This window comes from Amblyraja radiata, chromosome 21, assembly GCF_010909765.2.
Source record: "Amblyraja radiata isolate CabotCenter1 chromosome 21, sAmbRad1.1.pri, whole genome shotgun sequence".
Taxonomy (NCBI): Eukaryota; Metazoa; Chordata; class Chondrichthyes; order Rajiformes; family Rajidae; genus Amblyraja; species Amblyraja radiata.
Genome location: NC_045976.1, coordinates 31,462,738 through 31,471,427, shown reverse-complemented (window position 1 = coordinate 31,471,427; position 8,690 = coordinate 31,462,738). Strand labels below are relative to the sequence as shown.

The 8,690-nt window shown below is 43.8% G+C and overlaps 1 long non-coding RNA gene across 1 annotated transcript; it reads right to left on the bottom strand.

Moving 5' to 3' along the window:
* Positions 1–311: 311 nt before the first annotated feature.
* LOC116985281 lies at positions 312–2,559 on the bottom strand. The gene is made up of 3 exons (XR_004415235.1): positions 2,547–2,559; positions 2,399–2,469; positions 312–430 (listed from the first exon to the last, which is right to left on the bottom strand). It is a non-coding gene; the product is annotated as an uncharacterized LOC116985281 (long non-coding RNA).
* Positions 2,560–8,690: the final 6,131 nt, after the last annotated feature.

Below are 8,690 nucleotides of genomic sequence, written 5' to 3'. Positions count from 1 at the left end.
TGGGCTACTTTGTATATTTGAATCAGAGTTCTTGTTCTTTAATCTCTCTGATGTCAACCCCTGGTTGCGGAGTTTCCCCCAAATCCCCAATATTTCACCCCCTGGGCCGAGCGATTGAAACCGGAGCCCACGGCTGCAGTGAAGCGCACCCTGGAACACAAGGACTCATCGCAGGCAATTCAATGAGAGCCTGTATTGTGAGTTTATGGAAATGAACCAGCAGAGAGCAATGTTCCCCAGACGTCCCAGAACAACCATTGGTTTCAGGGACTTACCTCAGCATCAGACCATGTCAGGTTTTGAGGGGAAAACCGGTAACAGGAACATAAGGTAGGATAATAAAACCAATTTTCAGCACACGGTCCTTTGACTATGTCACGTTTTTCAAGGTGATGCTGAGTCACCTCACGTTCCAAGGAATCGGTCGTCTCTGTCAGTTAAAGAGAATTCAGATTTAAACCAACTCACCGACCAAAGGGCCTTACTCAGCATGTCCCGTTTGTCTGCATTTGGCCCATATCCTCTGATCGTTTCCTATCCATGTACCTGTCGAAATGTCTATGCAACATTGTAATTGTAATTGTACCTTCCTGTACCACTTCCTCTGGCACCCTCATTGTGAATAACATGCCCTCCAGTTTTTCTCCCCTTCACTGTGATATTCATGTTCTATCGTTGCACCTCATGAATTTATAAATCCCTCCCTTTTTACTCAAGCCCACCAGACCAGGTAACAGAATTTCCTGGCGGAATCTCAGCAACATCTTGTAACATGGAATTCATTTCATCTTTGATGAGGGCAAGAGTGCAAAACACCTTCTTCACCACCTTGTCCACCTGTACCACTACTCTCACTGAGCTATGTCTTCATATCCCGACGTCTCTCTGATCTCATGGGTGGAGCTGAGAAACAGCAATAGGCAGAAGACATTGGTTGGATTTGTCCGTGGTCACCCACCAGTGGTCTAGAGGTCTAGGGTACATATCAGGAAATTAGAGGCACATTTAGGAAGAGTAATAACATAATTATGAGAGATTCCTATCTTTATATAGATTGGGCAAAACAAATTAACAGTAACTATGTCGAGAATGTATTCACTGAGTGTATACCTGATGTCTTTCTAGATCATTCTGTTGAGGGACCAAGAAAGCTCCAGTGATGTACAATGAGAAGTGTTAATTAATAATGTACTTAATGGGCCTGTCGGGTAAAGTAATTATAATATAATGACATTTTTTGTTAAAATTCCCACTGATCTTGTTCAAATCAAGACCAATGCCTTACAACTAGGGTGAGCAAGCTACAAAGCTGTGTGGCACGGGTCAGCTTTAGTAGGACAGGTGATTGGGAGAATGTGTTCATATGTAAGACAGGAGAGATGCAATGGTTGGCAATTATCTTTTCACACTTCAAGCGGAAAAAATCATTGGGACTTCTCTTCCTTCCATCATGGACATTGGTTACAAACGCTGTCTGACAAGAGCTAAGGGCATTACCAGAGCCCCCACACACCCACAATATGGACTGTTTACACTGCTGAACTCTGGGAGGAGGTACCGCAGCATGAAGAGCGGGACAACCAGGTTCTGCAACAGCTTCATCCCCCAGGCCATAAGACTATTGAACTCACAATCAAACCGATGCCATAACTTTCTTATACATTGCCACTTTTAATAACTTTCCTACATATCTATTTTACAGAACTATGCACATGAAGCACTTTTTATGGACACACTAAGCACTTTTACTGATCGCCTGATATAAATGTTATATTCTGCTGCTACTTTGAAGAGTCAATGCAACGAAATTTCGTTCAATGTGCACTGTATGTATGTGTATACCTGAATGACAATTAAAGTTAATCTATCTATTACAGTTAATCTATCTAACTGCAATGTTTTTGCATTATAATGTGTGTCAGCCTAATCACTCGTAACTCCAACCTTTCTCTGTCTCTTTCACTCCCCACCCCCAGGACTCACTCCTCTTGTACCATTTCCAGCACTCTGGCCACCCTCCCTCAAGCCTCCATCGTCACCCTCACAGTGGGCAAGTACAATGCATCTATTGCATTGGATCAGTGCCTGCAGAACCTTCTCCTCTGCTTCCCCTGGGTTCCTGACAGAGAGTCACATATCCCTCTTCCTGCAAATCTGTTTTCCTGTGAAGCGTCACCGTGGAGAAATCTCTTGTCTCCTGATGTGGAGGAGAGTCTCCAACTCACCTTCGAACTCAGCAGCTCTAAGATGAGTATCCCAGACAAGAGACATTTCCTACCACATCCCGACCAGTCCCAATGTCCACAAATTCCCACGTTCCACAGTCCCAACACAATGCCTGTGAATTCGTCCCTCACACCAATATATTTCTAAAGCTCCTGGAATCAATGGACCTTACCTGCCACATCACTGGCAAGCAGTGCGGTCAGCACCAAAACCCACACCAGCATCATGTTTCCTTCCTCGAACCTGAAACACAAGAAAACTATTCATCATTAGTGTCAAGTTTCACAGTGAAGGTGGGCATATCCTGCTGCCATTCCCACCTCTCTCTCTCTCCAAGCTCTCTGCGTCGATGAGGTTTCCAATGCTGTTGCATCCTTATATACGTGTAGTTCTGTCATCTTGGAGGCTTTTGGAACCAATGGAATCAAACTCAATTGGCTGCAGCAATCTATGTAAAACTCCTGCTGACCAATCACTGACTGACAGATTAGAACAAGATGAACAGGAAGTCACAGAAATGTCTTGTGAGCTCCAAGTGTGACTGTAGAATGTGGCACTGTATCTGAACACTGAGGGATGGAAACTTGAAAGTATTTATGGCCCCATTATGTGTTTATGGTATTAGGGTCTAATGAATATTATCAACATGTGCAATTAAGATGTAACATTCAGACAAATACTTCAACAAAACCATCATTGACCCAGAACACCTCACTCACTCCTCTACTCACTCTGGTCTGTTTCCTCTCCATTTCCCATCACGGTGGAAGGTCGCCATCCATCACTGACTCCAGAATGTTTGTAATCCATTTGTAAGGAGCTAGTTCAATTTAGCATCTTGGCCACTTTTTAACAAGTTGCTGGAGTGAAGTCTGCTCAGAAGGAGCATGGAAGGATGGGGAGATAATGGACTGCTTGATGCTTGTTGCATCTGAAGGAGATCCCTGCAGGATTACTTCACTGAATCCATTAAGCGGATGGGACACACAATAGCCATGGTTTGCCTCTGGTGGAGAGAGGGAATATTCAGGGTGGGCAGTGGGCTGCCACTGAACTGGACATGAAATTTCCAATTGTATGTAATATACTCTTACCACACTCTCTTCTACCTGCCCCCCCATCACCTCGGTGTGTACCCACCTTTCCTGACAGCTCCACTACACCAGCCACCTACTATTTTTCTTCCCCAAACGTTTCTTTCCCATTCCCTGGTCCCATATTTCCTTGTATCATCTCATCCCCTTCCTCATTCCCTACCCACATCCCTCTCTCCAACTGTATCCACCTATCACTTGCCAGGTTTTGCCCCAACCCCATATCCTTTTCCAGATTGCACCTCACTCTCCTTAGGTTTGAAGAAGGGTACCAATCCAAAACACCATCTGTAGCAATGTTACAACATTTTGAGATTTTAAAAATCAAGTCTGCAATTTATCCCATCATATAAAGCATAAAAATAAGTTTAATTTGACACCTAATTCACTTTCATATCTCAAGTATATAAAAAGTTATGGCCATTTTCATACTCGGAAATTAGCATCTTGTTCCCTATTGATTTTCTATGGACATAACAAAAAAGCTGTGATCGTGGACAGTGAAAAGCCCATAACTTTCTTAAACATTAAGAGAACTGAATGAAATTTTCAGTTATCATAGATTGAAGCATTCTGAAACAAATATAAAATAATCTTACTTGGATGACCTGAAATTAAAGCATATAATTAGTTAGTTACCCAATTGGAGCTAATTTCAAACTTCAATTACTAGATCTAAACATCTATCCATTTCTTAATAAATGATTAACATTTTTAAATAGCCTAAGTGTCCAAATAATATTCACAAATAATTCACAATAAAACATGACTTTTAAATCTCATTTACATTAATTTATAGGCCAAATGGAAGGAATTTAGTGTTTAATTGCTGTAAATTAAAGTCCATTTAAATCAGCTTTCTAGTGGGATCCTGTGAACGCGCTGGTTTAGAACGTTCACATTGCGGTAGATTTGTGCCCTCAAATGCCCAGAAAAATACTGCGGGATATAATGGGGCCCAAATTAGCTACTCGCAACATTAAACTTTGTATAAAGGGATCTTAAGAAGCCCTCATTAATGTAAAAATAAACAACCTACCTTCTGTTGTCCCCTGTATGAGATCCGGCCCGTTGCCAGTGGTCGCGGGTTTAGAGGTTAATTTTTAAACTACTATAACAATTAGATAAAGCCCTTAAAACTAATAATAGCTCAAGCGACGGAATCTTCCAGCGATTTTTCGTTAATAATTAACTAGGCTGAACATCCTTGAGTTGAACAGCCTAGGGAAAATCGCGTTTTAAACCCGCCCCACTTTAAACGGCGCCAAAATTGCGCACACGGGCTGGGACAGATTTTCAGCGACGCTTCAGGTACGCTTTGCAACATACCTACCATCTGTCCATTCCCTCCACAGATGCTGCCTGATCTGCCGAGTTCCTCCAGCACTGTGATTTGCTCAAGATTTCAACATCTGCAGTTTTTGTGTCTCCCCTTTGAACCTTCCGGCCAACTATCAACTCCAGAACTTCAGGTTTCGGTGTTAGGAATGTGGAACACACTGCCTGAGGGGAGATGGAGGTTAAGAATTGGTGAACACTTTGGAGAGCAAGGGAGATTTGGAGACAGGGTGTTACAAGGGAACATGTTGAAGGATCTGACTAGCAGAACAGAAAAAGACTCACTTGTCTGTTTAGTTACAGATCATTTTGATTGGCAAGAGAGAGAATAAAAACAATATTTGTCTTGGTTTGTGCTGGATCTGTTTTACAGCAGCACACCTCTGTCATTCTCTCTCTCTGCCTCTGTCCAAGGCTGTGATCGCGACTCAGCCCATCGGTGAACCCCTTTCGTCCATAAACTAACTCATGGCATCCTGGTGCCTGCCTTTATTAAGGTAAGAAATCAGCCATTGAAATAACCACCGGTAGGTCCTGGCCAATAGCGCTGCTCCCAAATTCCAACTATAACCAATGGCAGGGGACTGCATCCGAGCGAGTCCCCCCCCCCCCCCCTTTGGAAACAAAGCGCTATCAGCCGCAGGTAGACAAAAATGCTGGAGAAACTCAGCGGGCGAGGCAGCATCTATGGAGCGATGGAAATAGGCAACATTTCGGGCCAAAACCTTTCTTCAAACGTTTCGGCCCAAAATGTTACCTATTTCCATCACTCCATAGATGCTGCTTCACCTGCTGCGTTCCTCCAACATTTTTGTCTACCTTTTATTTTCCAGCATCTGCAGTTCCTTCTTAAACAGCTCTCAGCTGCAGACTGGCGCATATAGCAATACACAGCACTAGAGACTTGGCGCGTAAAGGTAATACACCCGGCGCTGCCGGTTTGGTTCGTAAAGGTTTAAACAGAGCGCAGTCGGCTTAGTGCGTGGGCATTTCAACAAAGAACTGTCAGCTGCAGCACTATAGGTTCTAAATATAGCGCTACCGGCCACAACGCTATGGGCTTTAAATAAAGCTATGGCCACAGCGCTATGGGTCACAGACTGTTCGGGCAAAATTCTTGGATAACACTCCACCCCTCGAAGAGTCTAGTTAACGTCACATCTGGCCCGCAGGCGTTACCTCGTTACATCCGGCCCGCAGGGGCGTTACCTCGTTACATCCTGCCCGTTGTTTTTTCTCTCTTAAACCCAAGTTGTTTAGTTAGGATTTTTAGTTGAGAGAAACATCGCGGAAACAGGCATTTTGGCCCACCAGGTCCGCGTCGACCAGCGATCCCCACACATTAACACTATCCTACACACATTAGGGACAATTTTTACATTTACATCAAGCCAATTAGTAACTGTACGTCTTTGGAGTGTGGGAGGAAACTGAAGATCTTGAAGAAAACTCACGCAGGTCATGGGGACGATGTACAAACACCGTACAGACAACACCCTTAGTTGGGAACGAACTTGGGTAAAGGGGGTACAGGCCCGTACGGGGGGTGGCATGACAGGATTTGCGGAACCAGGGTTGGTATATAGGGTAAAGCCAACGAATGCCCTTGCATTAGTAGAAGTAGTGGTAAATGGAAATATACATTCAGGAGCACAGGTTCCGTTGTTTTGCACAATCCGCAGGCATTGCCACTTTCATTTTACTGCACATCTTGTATGTGTATGTGACAAATAGACTTGACTTACCTTGACGACTTGATTAGGCAGCATCATGCTAATTACATTTTGCAGTTGCATTTTGCATTTTGCTGTCATTGCTCATGGAAGTCCTGGTGTAGTGTTGCAGGCGACGACACTCGTTACTTGGATGACCTGGCATGGCACTTGAAGTGGCTGGAGATGGCAGACAAGTTGGAGAGGATGAAGGAGTCTGCTTTAGAATTTCTTCATCACAGTCAACCTTTTGCAATGGTACCTCCTTTGGTCCTAAAATTAAAAAAAACTATTATACGCATAATCTCTATAACCATACGCATGACTCTTCATAAGTAGGTCAGAGGTCATGGTCATTCCTCTCAGGTCATATCCAGAGTGAGAGAGTACTGTACACAAACTCCATCAGATTGCAAGTCACATTTAATGTAATTATGCTCCTACCACTTACCCCTTAGTCTAGCTCAGTAACACACGGAGTCCGGCACTGGATCAACTAAACAGCCTGTCCCACTGCGGGGACCTAATTTGCGAGTTTAGAAGAGTCTGCACTCGACTCAAACTCGCAGCATGGTCAACACATGGTCCTACGAGATCTATGTAAATCTCCTTCATGCTCGAGAGAAGTTCGAGCAATAATTTAATTGTCCTATCTGGGACACATGACAATAAACTCTCTTGAATCTTGATTAGATTATAGCTATTGACAGTTCCCGAACCCAATCAGAAAATTCACCATTACATTGTTTCTACACAAAGTTCTAGCAGGAAGACAGTTTACAAAATAATAGAAACATTTCTCCAGGTAGTATAAACAATTTGAACAAGGCTTCACACTTCACAAGATAACAGCACAAACACTCTGCAACATAATTAACAGTACTTTATAACACCCATTATCTGTCCAATTCTAATCATGCATATGCAACACCTCTTAGATCTTCTACAAAACCCTCATGCATATAAACGAAAGGAAAGACATTTGGACCTCGCCTTATCATCAACTTCCATCTCGGGTCCAGACTCCTTGGAGCATGACTCACAGCTAACAACCGGCTTTGCAAAACAGGCTTTGCAAGTACAGAGATTCTCCATTTTGTGACATATTTTATTTAGAAACATAGAAACATAGAAATTAGGTGCAGGAGTAGGCCATTCGGCCCTTCGAGCCTGCACCGCCATTCAATATGATCATGGCTGATCATCCAACTCAGTATCCCGTACCTGCCTTCTCTCCATACCCTCTGATCCCCTTAGCCACAAGGGCCACATCTAACTCCCTCTTAAATATAGCCAATGAACTGGCCTCGACTACCCTCTGTGGCAGGGAGTTCCAGAGATTCACCACTCTCTGTGTGAAAAAAGTTCTTCTCATCTCGTTTTAAAGGATTTCCCCCTGATCCTTAAGCTGTGACCCCTTGTCCTGGACTTCCCCAACATCGGGAGCAATCTTCCTGCATCTAGCCTGTCCAACCCCTTAAGAATTTTGTAAGTTTCTATAAGATCCCCTCTCAATCTCCTAAATTCTAGAGAGTATAAACCAAGTCTATCCAGTCTTTCTTCATAAGACAGTCCTGACATCCCAGGAATCAGTCTGGTGAACCTTCTCTGCACTCCCTCTATGGCAATAATGTCCTTCCTCAGATTTGGAGACCAAAACTGTACGCAATACTCCAGGTGTGGTCTCACCAAGACCCTGTACAACTGCAGTAGAACCTCCCTGCTCCTATACTCAAATCCTTTTGCTATGAAAGCTAACATACCATTCGCTTTCTTCACTGCCTGCTGCACCTGCATGCCCACTTTCAATGACTGGTGTACCATGACACCCAGGTCTCGCTGCATCTCCCCTTTTCCTAGTCGGCCACCATTTAGATAATAGTCTGCTTTCCTGTTTTTGCCACCAAAATGGATAACCTCACATTTATCCACATTATACTGCATCTGCCAAACATTTGCCCACTCACCCAGCCTATCCAAGTCACCTTGCAGTCTCCTAGCATCCTCCTCACAGCTAACACTGCCCCCCAGCTTAGTGTCATCCGCAAACTTGGAGATATTGCCTTCAATTCCCTCATCCAGATCATTAATATATATTGTAAATAGCTGGGGTCCCAGCACTGAGCCTTGCGGTACCCCACTAGTCACTGCCTGCCATTGTGAAAAGGACCCGTTTACTCCTACTCTTTGCTTCCTGTTTGCCAGCCAGTTCTCTATCCACATCAATACTGAACCCCCAATGCCGTGTGCTTTAAGTTTGTAAACTAATCTCTTATGTGGGACCTTGTCGAAAGCCTTCTGGAAGTCCAGATACACCACA